This window comes from Eptatretus burgeri, chromosome 16 (assembly GCF_056783735.1).
Source record: "Eptatretus burgeri isolate ZD-2024b chromosome 16, Ebu_testis_v1, whole genome shotgun sequence".
NCBI lineage: Eukaryota > Metazoa > Chordata > Myxini > Myxiniformes > Myxinidae > Eptatretus > Eptatretus burgeri.
The window spans coordinates 60,219,026-60,239,545 of record NC_140976.1 but is presented as its reverse complement, the minus strand read 5'-3'; the positions used below and the strand labels follow the sequence as shown (position 1 = coordinate 60,239,545).

At 44.1% G+C, this 20,520-nt stretch overlaps 1 long non-coding RNA gene and 1 pseudogene across 2 annotated transcripts; both read right to left on the bottom strand.

The window, feature by feature from the left end:
• Nucleotides 1–1,100: 1,100 nt before the first annotated feature.
• LOC147011155 (uncharacterized) lies at nucleotides 1,101–18,973 on the bottom strand. The gene is made up of 2 exons (XR_015052516.1): nucleotides 18,478–18,973; nucleotides 1,101–1,889 (listed from the first exon to the last, which is right to left on the bottom strand). It is a non-coding gene; the product is annotated as an uncharacterized LOC147011155 (long non-coding RNA).
• LOC147011156 (chemerin-like receptor 2) lies at nucleotides 4,089–18,451 on the bottom strand (annotated as a pseudogene). Its single transcript, XR_015052515.1, has 3 exons — nucleotides 17,152–18,451; nucleotides 14,585–14,911; nucleotides 4,089–6,282 (listed from the first exon to the last, which is right to left on the bottom strand). The product of XR_015052515.1 is annotated as a chemerin-like receptor 2 (transcript).
• Nucleotides 18,974–20,520: the final 1,547 nt, after the last annotated feature.

The following is a 20,520-nucleotide window of genomic DNA, read 5'->3' as shown; positions in this document are numbered from 1 at the left end:
ATCCACGTATTTGCGTTGATAGTCTTTCCCTGACACTTGTACCGATTCCGTCTTTGTACCACACCTTTAACTGTCTGTTGATGCACCCAAAACATTTATGTTTAGGCCCCGTTGGACTTAGTCTGAAACGGGGCCTTATGGATTTGGTCTCGTCTGTCCGTCCGTCTGCAGCCATATCTCGGATAAGCATGGACCGATTTTGTTAAAACTTGGCACAAAGACAACACCTAATGGTGTACATACGCGTATCATTTTGTTTCACGATTCAATCAAAGATGGCCGACTGGCAGCAATTTTGGTTGTAAAAAAAAAAAAAAACCGATGTTGAACAAGTCCTCAACCATTTCCCGGACATGCATTTACTGATCTTGTTGTTCAAACTTGGCATACAGATAATGAATAATGGTTTACACGTGCACGTCATTTTGTTTCGAGATCAGATCCAAGTTGGTCGACTGGCAGCCATTTCATGACTTAAACATGTCCCCATAACCATTTCTTGAACATGCATGGTCCAATTTTGTTCAAACTTGGCTCAAGCACAGTCCGTGACGGCATACACATGCCCCTCACTTTATTTTGCGATCTCATCAAAGATGGCTGACTGGCGGCCATTATGTTACTTATGCTACCTTGCCCAATTGTACGCAATCTTCCATGTCACATGACCACTCACGTCAGTTGTGCATTCACATAAATCTTATCAAATATGGGCTCGCCCTTTAACTCTGTTCAACAAAATTACTACCTTGAACATAAATCACATGCAAACAACACACATTTCATGGACAAAAAATGGAAACACCAATGTAAAGTCACTTAATAGGGCATTGGGCCACCATGTGCGGCTAGTACGGTCTGTATGTGCCGTGGTCTCGAGTCCACCAGCGTCTGGAATTCTGCAGGAGGGATGCGGCACCATTCTTCATGAGAAATTCAATCAACTCACACCTGTTTGACGGAGGTGGAAAATGTTGTCTCAGACATCATTCCAGAATATCCGATAAATGCTCGATTCGGTTCAGATCTGGTGATTGATAAATCCATGATGTATGGATAACATCAGTGTCATGCTCATCAAACCATTGGGCAACCACATATGCTCTTTAAATGGGGCCATTGGGGGTTTATGGCTTGGCCTTTTTAATTGGGGAAAAAAAAGGTTAAAAAAAAATCTCTTCAATAAACAAAATACAAAGGAATCAAAACAAGAGATCAAACAACAACAAAAAAGCACAAGAAATCAAAGAACAGAAAATCCAAGAATAAGAAATCAAAAGCAAGAAAAACAAAAATCAATAATCAAAAATCATAATTTACCTACGTTACTAATCCCCATTATCTCCACACCAGCATCCAAAAGGGGGGGGGGGAGGACAAAGGTGAGTGGTGGGGAGCTTCTCTGAGAGTGGGAATGGGAAGGAAGAGGGGGGAATGTCTGGGGGAACTCCCTCCCCTCCCCACATTCTGGTGTGTCCCTCTCTGAATTTACTCTGGCCCTGGATCGGTTGCCTAGTGCATGGGGGATCTGTGCCTCATGGGTCTCTTTCTACTCTTCATCCATAAAAGCCCTGTGAGGCATTGCCCTTGGGAGCCTTTCTTTTATTCTGACCCTTCCTCCGGCTCTTCTTCACTGTCCATTCAGCGGGATCGCTGAGGTCCTCGTAGCCAGAGGAGCCATTACCTTCGACTTCTGACAGCGGAGTCTCTTGAATGGTGGTTATTTTCTCCAACCCCACAACCAGAGCAACCACCTTTCCATTGTTGTCCCCCCCCCCCCAATGCAGTGGGCCCGACACCCGGCATAACCAGCTCTAAGTCCACATTGCTCTTCTCCTCCTTCTTTCCCTCCATCCTCCCTTCCACCACACTTTCCCCTTCTCCATTTCCTGTTGGGGGGGGGGGTGGGGAGACAGGCACAGTAGGTAAAGCAACACCTGTACTTGTCCATAAGCCTGGTGTTGGCTGAGTGGTTAGGGTGGCGGCTTGGGATCCTAGGGTCCTGAGTTCAAGCCCCGTTGGCCGCTGAATTAAAAATACACCAGGAGATTGACTCAGCCTGTCACCCTTCTGAGGTCGGCAAAACGAGCACCAGTGTAGTGGTAAGGGGGACACTGCATCAGCGGCATAGCGCGTCCCAACCAGTGATGCAACCAGCAGCCACAGGCTGAGAGAGAGAGAGAGAGAGAGAGAGAGAGAGAGAGAGAGAGAGAGAGAGAGAGAGATAGAGAGAGAGAGAGAGAGAGAGAGAGAGAGAGAGAGAGAGAGAGAGATAGATAGATAGATAGATAGATAGATAGATAGATAGATAGATAGATAGAGAGAGAGAGAGAGAGAGAGAGAGAGAGAGAGAGAGAGAGAGAGAGAGAGAGAGAGAGAGAGAGAGAGAGAGAGAGAGAGAGAGAGAGAGAGAGAGAGAGAGAGACTTGTCCATGGGGAAACACCCCTAATTCCACCCGCAGATGCACACATCTTGCTCGGGCAGGAGCGGAAGATGTTCCCCGGTACACTACAGAGGTTGCACTGCACCTGGGCGGTGCAATACTTCCTCATATGTTCCAACTGGTCACAATGAGAGCAAAACTGTACTTTGCACCCAGACACAAGGTGACTCAGTTCACCACACCTGCAGCGTTCTTTCGGCTGACCCATGTAAAACACCTGTTCACAGTCCATCCCAAAAACGTTCCTCTTGGGGATGTGAGTGATCATGCCATCCTCCTTGACCCGGAACGTAGCGCAATACTGCTGAGCCTTGATCCATATCACCAAACCATTTTAGATTAACCATGGGGGGGGGGAGCCTTGACGTCAACACATCGAGACAACCAAAACTTTACATTGTAATCAGTAAGACACCCAAAGTCCCTTCATGCAAGGCCACACAATGCTCGGTTCTATCACAGCATGCACGGCTGCATCTCTGCATTGACCCCATCTCCACGTTTTCCATGTCAAAGTTGTCTAAATCCCTGTTTCTTCCCTTTGTGCAATCAATGGGCAGACCAATCCCCAACCTTCACAGTAAAAATTGGGAATGGGGAGTCGATTGAGGAGGAGTTATACCAATGGGTAGAAGAATGTAGGGACCGTTTGCTACCCTGTGAATCAAATAATGTTTCCCTTTTTCTCCCATGGGAAAGAGGCAGAAGGGTCCCAAAGTCCATTCATGCAAGGCCCCATTATGCAAGGTCCTATCTCAGCATGCACAGCCACATCTCCACATTGTCCATCTCCGCATTGTCCATCTCTGTGTTGTCCATTTATGTATTTTCCAATTCTGCATTGTCCATATGCACGTTTCTTCCTTTGTGCATTCAGGTCAGGTCAGGATGGGAGCATGTGCCAGAGCAGCGCGTCGCTGCGTCCACTTTCCGCTCCAGGGGCCTCCGCCTGGCCATCCCCCAGGCAGATGCCTGGCCCATCCCCATCTCCTTGAGAAGCCGATCAACCTGCTGCAACCATGAGGCACGTGGTCGACCCATTGGCCTCCTCCACTGACAAGGCTCCCTCAGTGGGAGAATCTGATGGGCAGGATGAGTGTCAGGAAAATGAGCCACATGTCCAGACAGACGCATATGACACTCACGCACTATGCTGGTCACAAATCTCATTTGAGTCACTCTCAGCAACCGCTCGTTGGACACAAAGTCCGACCAGCAATACCCAAGGATTCTCCGAAGAGACCTGGTACCAAAGGATTTAAGTCACCATCTCAGATCCCTGGTCAGATAAGGCAGAGCGCCCCGTGGAGGTACACGCTACACGTACAGACCTTTACAAAGAAAGGTTAGGGATCTTTCTCCTCATGCATCTATTCTCCTCTCTCTCTATCCATCCCTCCATCCCGTTTTCTGTGGACGCACAAAGAAGAACCTTACTGACTCGCAATCCCATTTTCCTCTGGCACAACACTGCACCCCCAACAGTGCACTACACCACACCTCCCACTCCCAAATCTTAGACACCAGTATTCATCCCACCTACCTCTCCCAAAGCGTTCTGGGTTGTGTTAGTCTACCGACCGCGCCAGGTATTGAGAGGTCGTTTACTCTCACCTGCTTTCTTTTTCTCTGGGCTATCTAATCGTGTGTGTGTGTGTGTGTGTGTGTGTGTGTGTGTGTGTGTGTGTGTGTGTGTGTGTGTGTGTGTGTGTGTGTGCGCGAGAGTGCGAGCACGCGTGCATGCTCTCAACATACAGGTGTATACTTTGTTAGTTTGGGTGGAGAAGGTAGCAAGATGGTCGAAGTTAATGAAAACAACTCATCCAACTACATCACCAGAACTAGAACGGGCACTCAGTAGAGCGCATACCTTCGCCAACGCTACATTTTGCCCCCACCAGAAACCGTTTATTGTAAGGGTATTTAATCCCATACCACATCTGCCATCTTATATGTGTTATGATGGCTTAAAAACATTAAATTTCCTGCTGTTTGACACTGATTCACGTACATTGGACAATTTCTGTATGAACTCCCTGACCTTTTTGGGTGTCGGTGTCAAGTCAATCTGATGACAACTGGTCACATTATAAGAAATTATTTTCTGGCATTTTAGGGGCATTTAGCACACACGAGTTTCTGTTTTTCTAAATAAGTTATTTATTGTGAACAAACAAACATTCATTGTACAAAAATGACGATTTTGACCTTTTCATGACCTCGAGCTTGACCTTTGTACTCTTAATTTTGTAATTGGTATTCGAGTGTGGGGAACAGAACAGTCAATATTTTGGTGTTGGTTTCATGCAAATCGGATAAGAATTGACCGTGTTACGACTAAAACCGCACATTTTGCAATGTCGTGACCCCCCCTGACCTTTGACTCCCAACCACTAATAAGGGTTATTACGTCATTGTCACGTCACATATCACAAGATGGGGCATTGAATTCTGAACATTTTGGCATTAGTTGCATGCAAATTGGATACAAATTGACCGCGCTATGGTAAAAAGACGATTTTTGACCTTTTCATGACCTTGACCTTTGACCCGATCGCTCCCAAAATCTAATCAAATGGTCCTCGGATAATAACCAATCATCCCACCAAATTTGCTGCGATTCAGTTCAATACTTTTGGAGTTATGCGAATAACAAACAAACAAACAAACAAACAAACACACATATTCACAAATAAATAAATAAATAAATAAATACACAGCGATCAAAACATAACCTTCGCAACAAAGTTTGCGAAGGTAATAAACATTTTGTTCATATTTGAAATTAACTTGTGTGTGTGTGTTTGAAAGAGCGAACTTCTCAGCTTTGCTTCCTGACAGTTGGCTCTCTCGGGTATCTTCAGTGAAGGCCACCTCGATTGCCTTCATTATGGGTCGAAGGACCTTCTTCGTGTTTTGACCACTCAATACGTACAGGATTGGATTGATCACGCTGTTTACAATGGCAATACTCACTGTTACTGGATAAACAGAGTTGATGGAATTGAAAAGGAACTTATCCTTAGTTTGATACGATACCACTTCCACAAGGCTCACCATATGGTTAGGAATCCAGCAAACAAAGAAAGTCACAACAACGATGACGACCAGTTTCATTGATCTCCCCTTGTTGATCACTTGGCTTTGTGTTATCTTAAAAGGAAATCAAGGTGTAACACACCAGTATAATGGTGAATGGAATGATAAAACCAAAAATAACTCTAGTTATGTTCACTGCTGTAATTCTTTTGACAGAGGTTTCAAAATCTCCATAATCAAGAAAACAGATAATGTTTTTATCTTCATTCTCGTGGGTATTTCGAAAAATGAGGGCTGGAAGGCTTAAAATGCAGGCAAGAGCCCAGACAACACCTGCTGCAACATAAGCATTGCGCAGAGTTCGTATTGTCAACGATTTCACCGAGTGCACCACAGCCAGGTAGCGATCGATGCTGATGGTGGTGAGGAAGTAAATGCTGGCGTACATGTTTATAAACATGATGAAGAATGCAATTTGCAATAAATTGTTCCAAAAGGCCAGTGGTAAAGCATGATGGCATGTGCGATTGTGAAAGGCAGGAAGAGGATGAAAAGGCAATCAGCAATGGCCAGCATGAGGAAGAGGAAAGTGACCACCGTTTTCTTCATTTTCCAACCAAGAACCCAGATGACTGTCGAGTTTCCAATCATTCCGACAATGAAAATGATAACGTACACGACAATGGAGATGATGCGGTGATGATTGCCTGTCTGCTCTTCTGCATCACCGGTGTACTTTGAAGACGAATTAGTCGGAGGAAGAGTAAAACTTGTGTTGGTTTCAACTGCCATGGTCAATCTGGAATATACAAAACAAGCAATCATTGAATAACCCAGACACACACACACACACACACACACACACTTTTTTTCAGTGAAAAGCTAAATAAAGTTTGAGGACAAGCTAATCAATAAAGGAAAGAGAATGAATCCAAACTCAAAATTTTAATTATATTTATCTTTGCCCCATGTCCAGTAATTGATCATTTCATAGGTCCTAACCATTGTGGAGAAAATAAATCACATTGTTTTCAACATGCAAAGAAATTGTAAAAACATCCCATAAAAAAACATCCCATAATAATGTTGGTATTGTCTGTCTGTTGTGTTCAGACGTTCTTGTTCCTAATGATATGACAAATTAAATTCCGCAAAGAGGAAACTGTTGATGTTTCTATAATCTCCCAAAGTCCTTTCTATTAAGTTCAGGAAGGAATGGTATTACTTGGGGTAACAACCATGATACACGTAAGTTCGTTTTCAGAACTAAGTCACATGTTGTTTTCATTTTTTTATGGATATTTTATGACACGTTGTTGTTGTTGTTGTCTGTGTGCTCCTTCAAAGTACAATTATACATGTGCTCTGCATGTGGAGCACAAAACGAGGTTAAGCAATTGGTTCACTCTGTCCATCTGTCTGCCTACAAATGTTTGTCGATGATGGAGGAACAACTGAATTTTAATTAAATTTTATATTTTGAATAATGTGGAACATGAATGGGAACACTATTCAGAACATGAACCTCGAGGTTAGCAGTGCTTTGGCTCTGAAAATGGCAAATTGTACGGAATCTCATTTCATCCCAATGCACAGAGGCGTGAGATGATTGGTTTAGTCTGTCGGTCTGTCTGGCAGCCAAACAAAATTAAAAATCATTCCAAACAGGAAAGTTACTGTTTTTAGGCAACGCGTAAAGGACACAAACAACACGCACGTATAACTAATGCAACATGTTAAATAATGTGGTGTAAAAGACAGTTCATCAATGGTGATAAACTTCTGAAAAAGAAAAGCTGTTTTGTTTCTTTTCAACAACTTTGAAAACCTTGATTTCATTTCAATTCAATTATAATATACTTTAATACTCATTTTCTTGCCCTTTTCAAAACCTCCAGTGTAGCAGCATGTACTTGGACAAAATTTTACGTCATTTTGCCGCTCCTTGCAGTGGACAATATCGAGATTCAGTCAAATATTGTTGTGGGCCGGGGTTCGGTGGCGATAAACTACCACTAGTTGGAGCAGTAGAGCCGTCTCCCACCGAACACCCGGAATTTAGGTCGTGACTCTCGGACAACTCCAAAAGGTCACGGGTCACTTAGAGAACTGTGTTTGCCAATATTTCGACGGCGTGAAGTCGGGTCCACTTGTCTAATTCCAATTCACATGAGTACTCACACCGTCCAACTACCGGGGAAACCACACCCTCGGCCGACTTTGTCCGAATTGAGTCGCTATCACCGACTCGGATCCGGCGTAACCGAGCGGAAGTTACCAAAGCCACGCCGGACCAAATGAACAATATACGTCACGAACGGCTTCACTAATTCTCAATAAGCACCTTGCTAGGACAATGAAGGAAAGCACAGAAAACGAGCTGGTACATTTAACATGGGTTTATTACAAATAATAATCGGGAAGGGAGAAACAGAGCAGAGTGATCACGAATAAAGAAATGTAATGTACAATGAAAGGAAAACACTAATACAATTATACTTACAGACGGGGCCCACGGACGCACACACAAAAGAAAAGAAACCAGGATGTTATTGTTCCCCTCGCAGCCGTGAGGAAAGACGAGCTGGAGGTCAGAGTAAAAGAGTACCTGCTGTCGCAGGGAAGCGTGCTCGGAAATGTGGCACCTGGTGACTAATGGTCGTCGGGGCATGGTCCGGGAGCTCGTGCCAGGCTCGTGGTTCGGGACGGAACCCGCGTGGCTAATCCTCGGGGCACTCGTACTCCGATCCGTCCAAGTACCGACAAAACCGCCTTCTCCGTGCAGCCACCGACAAGCGCAAAGCAACAACTACGGCTCCTTTCGTCCACCGAACTCTTCACGCCAATGACAACGACACACAACCTTCCGTCCACACCACTCCCGTTTTTCCACCCCTCTTCTGGCACTGCTCGGGGGCTATGTCTCCTCCCACACGGGGCGGGGCCTTGGTGAGAATCATCTCGCTGTCCGTCCCTCATTGGCCTACGGCCGCACCCTTCCGAGGCGGAGCCATGGCCTCTGCTCGGTAACCCGGAATATTCCTCGTGGCCACGTGGCCTCGCTCGCGCAGAGTAACAGGATCTGCCCTGAGAAAATCGTCATACCAGAGAAGTTCGTCTGTGGGGATGGAGCGTGATGGGCTGGTTGGGTCGCGCCGATGGGATGGTAGATGTATGGGATGTAGATGGATGATGTAATAACCTAACTAAAGACGTTACAACGCACGTTTTCGAGTCTCCCACGAGACAAAAAGGAAAGGCACCGATCTCACACGTACTTTCCGCATAACTAACTTTGGGACCTGAATGTTGAGTGTGCATGGTTTCCAGATTAGTAACAATATCACTGCTCGTAGGAAATATAGATCATATATTCGGAAATGCAAAGCAAGAGTTTTAAAAACCCTTTCCATGACCTTTTTCTCAAGACTGCACTGTCTTCTTGTTTTAGGAATTATATTGGTGTTCTTGGAATTCTCTACTTTCCTATGAACTCTCTGTGTTCTCTGAACTCTCTCAGTGTTCTCTGAACTTTCTCAGTGTTCTCTCAACTCTCTAGTTTTCCAATGCAGTGTAATTATGCTGCAAATAAACATGGTTTGCCAAGTTATATTGGTTCACAAGCACCAGCCAGAGTGACCACAATAATCATTATGTCTGTCTGTGTGTCTGTCTGTGTGTGTGTCTGTCTGTCTGTGTCCATAGCATAACTCCGTGCGCTTTGATCCGATCTTGATGAAACTTGGTTGTGTTCGATATCAATGTCTAGTTGTGTTTTCCTAGATGAAGGCGTGCTACGCCCATTGTGGGCGGAGCCACGCCCAAAAAATAGCGATTTTAGGGGGTAGTCGGATTAAAAATCTATCTTCCCCTCGGGAATTGACTGAATGGAATGGGTTCTTCGGTATTTGAATAGCAAAATGAATTATCTAAAACTTGTCATTGTTCGATTTTTCATTTTCGTCCCAAGGTCAAGGTCACAAGGTCAAAAACTTAGAAAATTGCGAATTTTGACATAAAAAAATAATACGAACGCCCATAAAAAATCAAATCATTTGAGAGCTAGGATGACAATATTTTTTATGCATAATCTTGAGGTGATTCCCCACCTAAAGTGTTCAAACCATTTTGCTCTATCTCGAACACCTTGCCCGTGGCGCCCCCTTCAAGATTGTTTTTACGCTGATTTCATCAAAGTATGGATAATCCGAGGAGTGTGAAATGCCATATAGCCGATATGACGTTATATTGTTCCTGGAATGTTCTGGAGGAAGTTTTGCACCAAAGGTCATAATCCTTAACCTTTGACCTTTAAAGGACACAGGTCAAATTTTCAAAGTTGTGGAAATCGAATCGAGTTTTCGACCTTCTTCGATGAACTAACTCCAATAAGCTATAGCACGTATCCTGTTTCCTTATTTTAATGTCCACAACATTGTTTTGTGACCTTTTAAGGTTATGCAAAGATCAAATTTTGAAAGTTGTTGAACGAAACCGGGTTTTCCACATTTTGCAGCTAATAACCGTCACTCCTACCACATCATGTTGATCATTTTTATAACTTGGTCAAAAATTATCACATTGACTCGTCCTTGACTTCTGAAACAATCTACGTATGTCAAATGCCGCTCGTGAACCATCGTCGTCTTCAGACTTGTTTTTCTTTGCAATCATTGGGGCTGTGTTTGTTTGTTTCATTTTCCTGTGTAGTATCTGTCATTTGCACCTGTCTCTGGAAGTTGTTTGCAAAATATATTCAGGACTCCTTGTCTGTTTTTACCTCTGTCACCGAAGGTGAAGGATGTTATGTTTTCACCCCTTTCTGTCTGCTTGTTTGTTTGTCTGTCTGTGTGTGTACAGGATATCTCAAAAAGTTGTGGACGGATCCGGATGAAATTTTGTAGACAGGTTCGGTGTGTGACAGGGATAAACTGATTAGATTTTGGTGAATATCCGGATCCAACCACGAGAATTTTTAGTGATTCTTCACCATTGAGAGATAGGGCCAAAAACAATACAGTACTGCACAGCATGATATTTCAAAAATGTATTGGACCCGATATGTTCTCGTGTATCAGGCATTACATGGTGGAGTGATGCGCTCCACCGAGTGCCCTTCTTGTTCTGCATGCGTTTCTTCTTTCTTGCATTAAGACTCATCACGCACTCACTTTTGAGACTGAACAGGTACAACATTCATTTTATTGTTCACGTCTGATGCTCGTGATTTAGGTTGAAAAATGAGAGGGAGTATTCGGAAAAATTTGAAGAGAAATATTGGCAGGACATTCCCACCTCACAGAACCAACTTTATTTTACTGAGTCTTGAAATCAAAATACTTTCTTACCCATTTTGAAAAGCCCACAGATATACTTTACATTTATATGTGTACAGAGTCAAGGTTCGTGGTAAAGCTAAAACATTGAACGGATCAGGAAGCAACAGAACAAAAGAAACAGTCGAGAAAATGGGGGGGGGGGCAGAAGAATGGACACCAACAGTAGAGTTGATGGACAAAACAGAGGGAGACCCAAACAAACAATGAGTATGAAGATGACTGAGGGGCAGGGGAGGATGCATGGGTGGAGAAGATGGATACAGAAGCAAAGTGTCAGGAAGAAAAAAACTGGAAATTTGGAAGGAAGTGAGCTGGGGTTTATACCAGAATAGAGGCAGTAGAATAGAGGAAAACGACCTACTGACCTGTCTGTAGTGTGGAATAACAGGCCCAGAGGGCTGGGAGGATGGCCTAGAGATAGGCACACTCACCTGTAAACTGCCTAGCCTTGGTTTGAATCTCAGCACAGCTATAAACTGTCATATCCCAGTGTTTCACAGGCAGGGCAATTTATCAATGTGTGTGCCATTCTCCGATGGATGTCGAACTTGTGTCGTCTGACAACATGAGTTGGTGGACGTTAAAGATCCCACTGTGTCCTTTACGACAAGTTGGCTGGCTATCGCCAGCACCGTGGACAAATTAAATTCCAAATTCCTGCTCAAACCTATAGAGGTATTTGCATCAGTGCCACAGCCGTACACTCAGACAATGGAAGAATAATAATAATAATAATAATAATAATAATAAGAATAATAAGAAGAATAAGAATAATAAGAATAAAAAAAATGAACGTTTTTACAGCCATTTTTCCCTGCTGTGCAGGGGTTTGGCTTTTTCTTGAGGCAATGTTTTATGGCCGGATGCCCTTCCTGACGCCAACCCTGGTCGCCTCTTACGACACACAGGGATATGGGACCTATTCTAACCGGGGCATACACCGGGACCAGTACACTGGCACTCATTTCGCCGACCTCGGAAGGATGACAGGCTGAGTCAACCCCCTGGTGTTAATTCAGCAGCCAACGGGGCTTGAACTCAGGACCCTGGGATCCCAAGCCGCCACCCGAACCACTAAGCCAACACCGGGCTTAAGAATAATAAGAATAATAAAAAGAAAAAGAATAAGAAGAATAAAAAGAAAAAGAATAAGAATAATAAGAAGAATAATAAGAAAAAGAATAATAAGAAAAAGAATAATAAGAAGAAGAATAATAAGAAGAAGAAGAATAATAAGAAGAAGAATAATAAGAAGAATAATAATAAGAAGAATAATAATAAGAAGAATAATAATAATAAGAAGCAAGAAGAAGAAGAAGAAGAAGAAAAAGAAGAATAATAAGAAGAAGAATAATAAGAAGAAGAATAATAAGAAGAAGAATAATAGAATAATTATAATAGAATAATAATAATAGAATAATAATAATAAGAATAAGAATAAGAATAAGAAGAATAAAAATAAGAATAAGAAGAATAAGAATAAGAATAAGAATAAGAATAAGAATAATAATAAGAAGAAGAAGAAGAAGAAGAAGAGGAAGAAGAAGACGACCCAGAAATTCAGCTTCATCAAGAGAGATGCCAATGATTTTTGAGGGCCTTGGTCTTTACACTATCAATAATTACAAGGGGTGCCACTCAAAGAGTAAATCGGTATTCCATCAAGCTGCAAATGAAGATCCCATAAGTTGTGAAAAGTTTGGATTTGCCAAGGAAAGACTCGGCATTGCAGAGGATGCCCAGTTGGATACGTGGTTTGCCCAAGAAAATCATGGGCTAAACTCCAAGAGGTTTGTGAAGGTTATCAATGGAAGGATTTGCCAGACTTATTTCAGAGAGACAATGCTGAAATAATAGTGAGGGCATAAGATATTCCAAGTGTTGGACCAGATCATGACTACATGAAGGTCTGTGGAGAGAAGAGGCTGCTGCCTGTCTATCTGAAGGATGTCACAGCAGTGGGTGGAGTCATCAGAAAAATAGATAAAGAGGATTTTACAGAGTCAGACAGATCACTGATGAAGATTAGTCTTTATCGGTGTCTGCAAGTGGGATCTTCCCTTTCTCATCAGACGCTTGCCTACAAGTTGGTGGTTTAAGACTTTTGGGCTTCTTTTAACTGGTATGCTGTTTATTTCAATTAAGTGGCCAAACCTTGACACTTTCCAAGCTGAGAAATATTCAGAATTGTTGATTAAACAGGTACACCACACCACTGAGGACAACCCGACAGGAAGTCCTTATTGGGGATGCCTCTGCGTGGTGGTTGCACCCCCCCCCCCCACCAATGCAAGACGGGGGACCAAATCTTCCCCACTCTTCCCTGCTGCTCGGATTCATCGGAGCAGCACGGTCAGGGTCAGAGCGCCTATCGGTCCCCATGGACCAGCCCATTCCTCATCTTCCACACAAATACTCAAACACCACACTCACACATGCATCGCATATCCACAACAAACGTCATTTCATTAATTAATCTATTTTCTTATTTGGGGAGTGACCTCCCTCCGGCAATCCTCCCTTTCTCCTCAACCTGGGGCCCCAACCACCTCAACTCCAGAAACACACACGTAACCTTAATATCCTCCAATACAACACAGACGGCCTTGTCAGCAATAGTGAGGCCCGTTAGATCGCTGTTAACATAATATTGTGCACTTCCGGATATAAGCACCAAACTTGGCAGGTGGTGAGATATGATCATAATAAATAAATCTAGAAGGGGAGCCAATTAAAAAATTGCCATTTTCCAAGATGGCCGCCAAACTCACTTTCGAACCATCATAACTCGCACAAATGAATAAAAATCATATTTCTGGTTCGGTCAAACCCCACTAAATCGAGCTCGAGGATTCCGAATATGACACTGAAACTGTCCTCAGATGACCCCTTGGCCACCATTTTCAAAGATGTCCACCAAACTCGCCATATCAGGACGTGAGGCGACATTCAAAATCCAACTGAACGATATAATGGAGAAATTATCGTAGCGTTACAGAACATGTCTTTCCTGGTAAGTAGATACCAAAAATTAGAAAATGGGCAAGTTACAGTACAGTAATTTGTGTACTGTATCCACAAGAAGTAATTTAATTGAAATGCTATTGTGTTGACTAAATTCCGATGAAATCCTTCCACAGTTAAAATTTTCCATAACCATACTGCCCACTGGGTACACGCGGTTCACTAATCATCCACTAATGGCCTTTTAAAATCAGTAAAATTTATGAGTCTGGATTACATCATCACTCGGGAAATCACTTTTCTATTTTCCTATTTTTTTCATTTTTTTCCTTTGTATTCTCTTATTACCATAAAAAAATAACATGAAATAAACTAATTTTGCGTTTAACACACGAACTGAACATTTTTGGTTCACTCGGAATTTATTGTTTAAGTAAATCCTTCCATATAAAACAGGTTCCTTTGTGATATGGAGGATACCTTTTCCGGAAAATCGCCACAAAATATTTTTAATGGAAATTCCGAATAGAAAATGTGTCCAAAAACGAGGTCAAACACATTTTAAAGCCCATACACAAAAGTATGCGCCCAAAACAGTGGACTTCTATTGAATGAAACTACTGTCATTGAATAAGACAAAAAGTCAAAAATCATACTATACCTCCAAACTGGTCCAAATATACTGATTTTAAATACGATTTGAAAATTTACCTGAGATAAGCCTAATGTACAATATTCACTGTACATTTCGAGGCTCTGGGATCTATGACAAGAATGGAATTGGAGAAACCTACTCACTCACTACTTTGTACAAGGACATTTGGCACACTGTGTCGCTGGTCTCTTGTACGGCCTGTTTCGTTCCCTGTCCAGCTTGGCGTTGTTGAACTTGAGGGAGCAAGTTTTGTGCCACGATGCTCCATTCTCGACAAAAGCAGACAGATCATCTCGGTCGAATCTAACGTTGCAGAATCTAACGCCAACATTTTGGAGGAAATTCACGTAGGTTTTCTTCACAGCATCTTGGCCTTGTTTGTCCTTGGTGGGGCATTTGAGTGACTCAGACGTTTTCCGCTGGCAGATGATGCACTTCTTCCATTGGATGTCAGCGACGAGACTCAGAATCTGGAAGTGTAATAAGTAATTTCTTCAGTCCATAGCCCAAACACAATATGATAGACATGTCATGTACTGCACAATATGTACGATGTTCATTGTAAAACTTATCATAGACCCCAATCCTCCACTGACAATTCTCCACTCCACTCCACTCATCTACCCTAGTCCCGCACTGACTACCACCATTCACCTCAGTCCCCTTTCTACCATCATCAACCACCGCAGTGCTCCAGCCAACCACCATCATCCACAGCAGTGCCCCAGCCAACCACCATCATCCACCACAGTCCCCCAGTAATCCACCATGATCCACCACAGTCCCCCAACCAACCACAATCATCCACAGCAGTGCCCCAGCCAACCACCATAATCCACCACAGTCCCCCAGTGATCCACCATGATCCACCACAGTCCCCCAGCCAACCACAATCATCCACAGCAGTGCCCCAGCCAACCACAATCAATATCCACTGCAGTCCCCCAGCCAACCACAATCATCCACCACAGTCCCCCATTCTCAACCACCATCATCCACTGCGGCACTGCAGTCCCCCAATCAAAAAATGCCACTGACATCGCATCGGACGACTGTGCTGTGTCATGACGTACCGATCGAAAATGAACGCGCATGAATTTGCCATATTTAGGCTGAAAGCTATCAAATAATCACTTTTTTTTTTCGTCCAACAGATAAAATCACTCACCTGTGATGAATCTTCCTCCATAACAGGATCAATATCGAATCCAAATCGTCGAAAATCATTTGATTGCATTAAAATCCCGCCGAAAAACAACCTTTTGACCTCCATTTTGTTCGAGAAAGTGCGCTTCCTCTATTGAAATCTGAAGCATTTTCAGGGTGTGCCCCATTCCTCCACCACAAAAAGGACAGAACCCCACCCATAATTTACGGTGGGATTAATTAAAAAATAAGGCATTTTTTCAATTGGCTCCCCTTCTAGATTTATTTATTATGATCATATCTAACCATCTGCCAAGTTTGGTGCTTATATCCGGAAGTGCAACATAAAATTATTAACAGACAACACTAACTACACATAGTAGCTTCGACGATCAATTTACCATTTTTCGACTAGCATACCTTGCGATATTATACACCCTCTTATTTCCAAATTGTCCTGACATCATGTGTCATACTGTACACATATCAGGAATCCATATATATTGGAATGCTTCTATCCTTGGCGAGATTGCATGCTGCAACCCGGCCTTCGGCACTCCATGACCTTTGAGAGCCAGCGCCCCCGAAAGGGTGGTATGCGATACAGTACAGGGGTTCAGTTCATTCTGCCATATTTTTATATTTTCATTGTGAGGCTCCAACCAACGTTTAACTTTTGGAAATTGTTTCTAACTCTGCTAAATTATCAATTATCTCTTTCACGGGCCCTTTGCGATAATTATCCACAAGCACGAAGTAAACTCGCACAAGTTCCAGTTGTGCAATTTGAGATACCACGGTAAAATTTCCTTTCAAACAAACTCATTAGAACACACATGATTGACCTCAACCTCGGATCACCGGTCGATGTCTCACTCTGCATTATGCCTGCGATAACTTGCCCACTCTCTCCAAAGGATATCGTGAGATCTTAAATGTTCATGAACCAATGCTATCAGACGGGCCAATCCAATCAACGTCCATCCGAGGGGCTGAACTCACGTTAATGCATCGCTTGTTTGCGAATTTAACAGCATGAGCAGTGATGTACCATCTATATATTATGGATGCAAATTTGTATTTTCACATCACATCATTACCTTCACCACTGATGCAAATGCTCACCTGCACCCACCACCTGCTCACCTGAACAAGGCTTGCCCCAAACATGGAAACAAACCCAATTTTGATTCATAACTCATCTCCCATCGAAGTCCTGCACCAAGAACTCATGAGACGCGCATATGTCTACTGCCAATTCCTTGACCACACTCCACTTGCACACCCGTTCCTGAAATGCACTTTGCCGTTTCAGCTCTGATCAAATGAAGCAAATAGATATTTTCGCACACCTCTCTCGAATTAACTACAAACCATGGAGGTTCTAGAATGCTCTGACCTGAACACAAACCTCCCTACAGCAATAACACCAGGAGCTCCACAATCACCCGCCCAGTTCGCCAACCAGCATGGCGACCCAAGCAAGACCATTCCACATTCTGACATGTAATTTTAAAACACCTCCGCAAAACGCCCCTCACTGTGCAACCCTCCATTCACATACCATGCTTGCAAATTGTGGGGCAAGGATGAACAAACTTCACATGCTGCAAGGTACTCTCGGCACGGCCGCCCGGATGTCAATTCTGCTCAGCTTTAGTGCTTCCCGGCACCAGGTGACCCCTCACCTCGAACATCCATTCCAGTCTCCACGTCCGGCTTTGACGCATCCATTATGTCCAGAGTCCACAGCCGTCACACACAGAAAATGCTTTTCACCAACGTGAGTGGTTTAAATCATTCCAAGCTCATTCACATTAACTCATTCCTCATTCAAACATGTCATGGTACAAACTGCCGCAACCAAACTAACCATTCACAATAATACCAGAATAGCTTTGTAATGCTCAAAGAATTGTCGTTTTCACCATTGATTACTTTGCACTTGCAATCAACCAAACAAAAATCAACCAATTCTTCAAGCTTCAACCCTTTTCTCTAACGAACGTTAATTTCCTTATTTCATTCAGTTTTGCAAAAAATATATTTCTCTTACAAAACCAGTTTGTCCACTATTTTAAAGACGAGCTGCCTCCAGCTTCTTTTCCCCCTTCTCAGGCAAATCTCGTGCACGGCCTGACAAACAGGTAAATTCACAGCAGGGTATGTTCTTGCTTCCCGCATCACTTTTTTTTCTGTTATCTAATTTTCCCACAAAGATGTTTTAATTTCCCCATCTCAAAACAATTTTGTCAACAATAAAATTTCTCTCAAGTAGGTCGGAACAAGTGTGGGCTTGAAGAGAAGCTGCCCACCCTTTACCCTTCAGGCAAAGTACACACATTATTTCACTCCACAGCACGGTATCCCTTCCCCCTCGGAGGGGGTGGGGAGGTGAAGGGGAGGCAGCGCGGCTGGAGAGGGAAAAGGGAGGCAGCGCGGCGGGAGGGGGGAAAGGGAGGCAGCACGGTGGGAGGGGGGAAAGGGAGGCAGCACGGTGGGAGGGGGGAAAGGGAGGCAGCGCAGCGGGAGGGGGGAAAGGGAGGCAGAGCTGGACAAAATAAAGAAAGGACGGAAACGAGCTGGGAACATTTCTCATAATTTATTTACAGTTAATAAAAGACAAGAGAAGAGAGACTTAATGGGAATATGCAGGAAGTATTTATAATTGTGGAAAAACACTTACTCAGTTCTTCTTACAAGACGGGCACACACACACACACACACACACACACACACACACACACACACACACACACACACACACACACACACACACACACACACACACACACACACACGCACACACGAAACCCCAGAGATCTTTATTGGACCCTCCAGCAGATGAGAGCGAGAGAGACGAGCTGGGGGTCAGGGTCCGGATGGGTACCTGGCCGTCGGAGAAAGGGGGTACTCCGTGCTGCGGCACCTGCCAATGGTCGTCGGCCTGGTCCCAGTCGTACGTGGCGGACTCGTGGTTCGTGGCGGAGATCGGGGTCCACGGATCTCCTCTCCCCGAAACAGCCACCACGATGAACGTGACCTCTCGAGAACTGCAGTACTTCTTCTCAGAGCGTGCTCGGGGATGTTTATCCGCCTCCCTCGTGAAATACACAAACACAGCTCCCGCACTGCTCTGCTCTCAGACACCACGAGCGTTCATCCGACGCGACCCTCTCCGAAAAAAAAATCACCTCAGGGAAAAAAGAATACCTTCGTACGGGGCGGAGCTTCGCGAAGCACGCGCCACTGTCCGTCCTGATTGGACAGGATCCTCCGGCCCGCCTTTTAGGGGCGGAGTCTTTTCCCCCGCCGGAAACCCCAGTTGTCCCTCCACGTGGCTTCGCGCGCGAAGAGAAACAGGTAAACAGGGTCAACGGTGAAAAAGCCGAACAAGAACTACGAACCGAGGACTGGAACCGCGAGGCCCCCTCTCGGCAATAGGCCATCAGCCGTAAGCTGTATCGTGGTTTCGTTCCACTCATCGGGGGGGGGGGGTAGACAAAACAAAACCTTGATAATATGATAGTTTATATCCAAATACATACGTATCCAAAAGTTCTCCACTCAAATAGCGGCAGTTATTGTGTATTTTCATCTTGAAAATCGATGCATTCGCCGCGCTCCCTCATTTGAATTTTCTCCACACGGATCACGTGACGCCTCGACAGCCAATAGACGATCCCCCGTGTATTATTCACCAGGACAATGCAGCGAACGAAGAAGTGAAACATTTTACGTCTGTAAGATGGGATAAATGGAGAGAAAGTGTCAACAAATGGCTCGTCTTGGACGGTCACGAACGACGTTTAGCCGAGAGTGCCGGCGCGGGAGGACCAACTTCGATCATGGGCCGATTGGACCCGGAGTGCGGGGTAAAGATTTCAGGCTACCCACCCCCCCCCTCTCAAGCGACCCCCCCTCTCAAGCCACCCCCATCTCAAGGCACCCGCCCCCCCTTTCAAGTTACCTCCCGGTAATCTGAAATCGATTTCATCCTTTTACCCCCTACGATTTCAGATGACCCCCCTCAAAACATTTATTTATGTTTGTTTATTTACAAAAAATAGTAATTTAATTTATATTAAAAAATAATTACGGAAAAACCATTGACCACGTGACATCCTTCAAAGAGTTTCTAATAAATTTTGATTTCATTACGAATTATTTTATTTTAATATTGTTATTAATTGAAATCAGTATTTCTCATCCAGTTATAGTTTTTTTCACAATTTGATGAAATCCTTCTTCGATATAGTTGATACAAATAGATATACTGGTTTATCTTTTTAACCAACTCAAACGATATTTACAATTATGGAAACAACGTTATAAAATCAATGTATAAGAAAGGCAATGAAAACAGCTTATTTTTAATTCACAATTTCGTTGTGGTGGTGGTGGTGGTCGTATGGCAGCTTCGCTGCCGGGGTCGCTCTAATTTCTTGAAGCACGACTGTGTCGCTGATGCAGTGCCCCTCTACCAGTACACACACTGGAACTGGTACTCATTTTGCCGACCTCGGAAGGATGACAGGCTGAGTGTGCAGCCTGGTGTTGGCTCAGTGGTTAGGGTGGTGACTTGGGATCCTAGGGTCCTGAGCAGTGGTTTGGGTGGTAACTTGGGATCCTAGGGTCCTGAGTAGTGGTTGGGGTGGTGGCTTGGGATCCTAGGGTCCTGAGTAGTGGTTTGGGTGGTGACTTGGGATCCTAGGGTCCTGAGTAGTGGTTGGGGTGGTGGCTTGGGATCCTTGGGTCCTGAGTAGTGATTTGGGTGGTGGCTTGGGATCCTAGGGTCCTGAGTAGTGGTTTGGGTGGTGGCTTGGGATCCTTGGGTCCTGAGTAGTGGTTAGGGTGGTGGCTTGGGATCCCATGGTCCTGAGTAGTGGTTAGGGTGGTGGCTTGGGATCCTAGGGTCCTGAGTAGTGGTTAG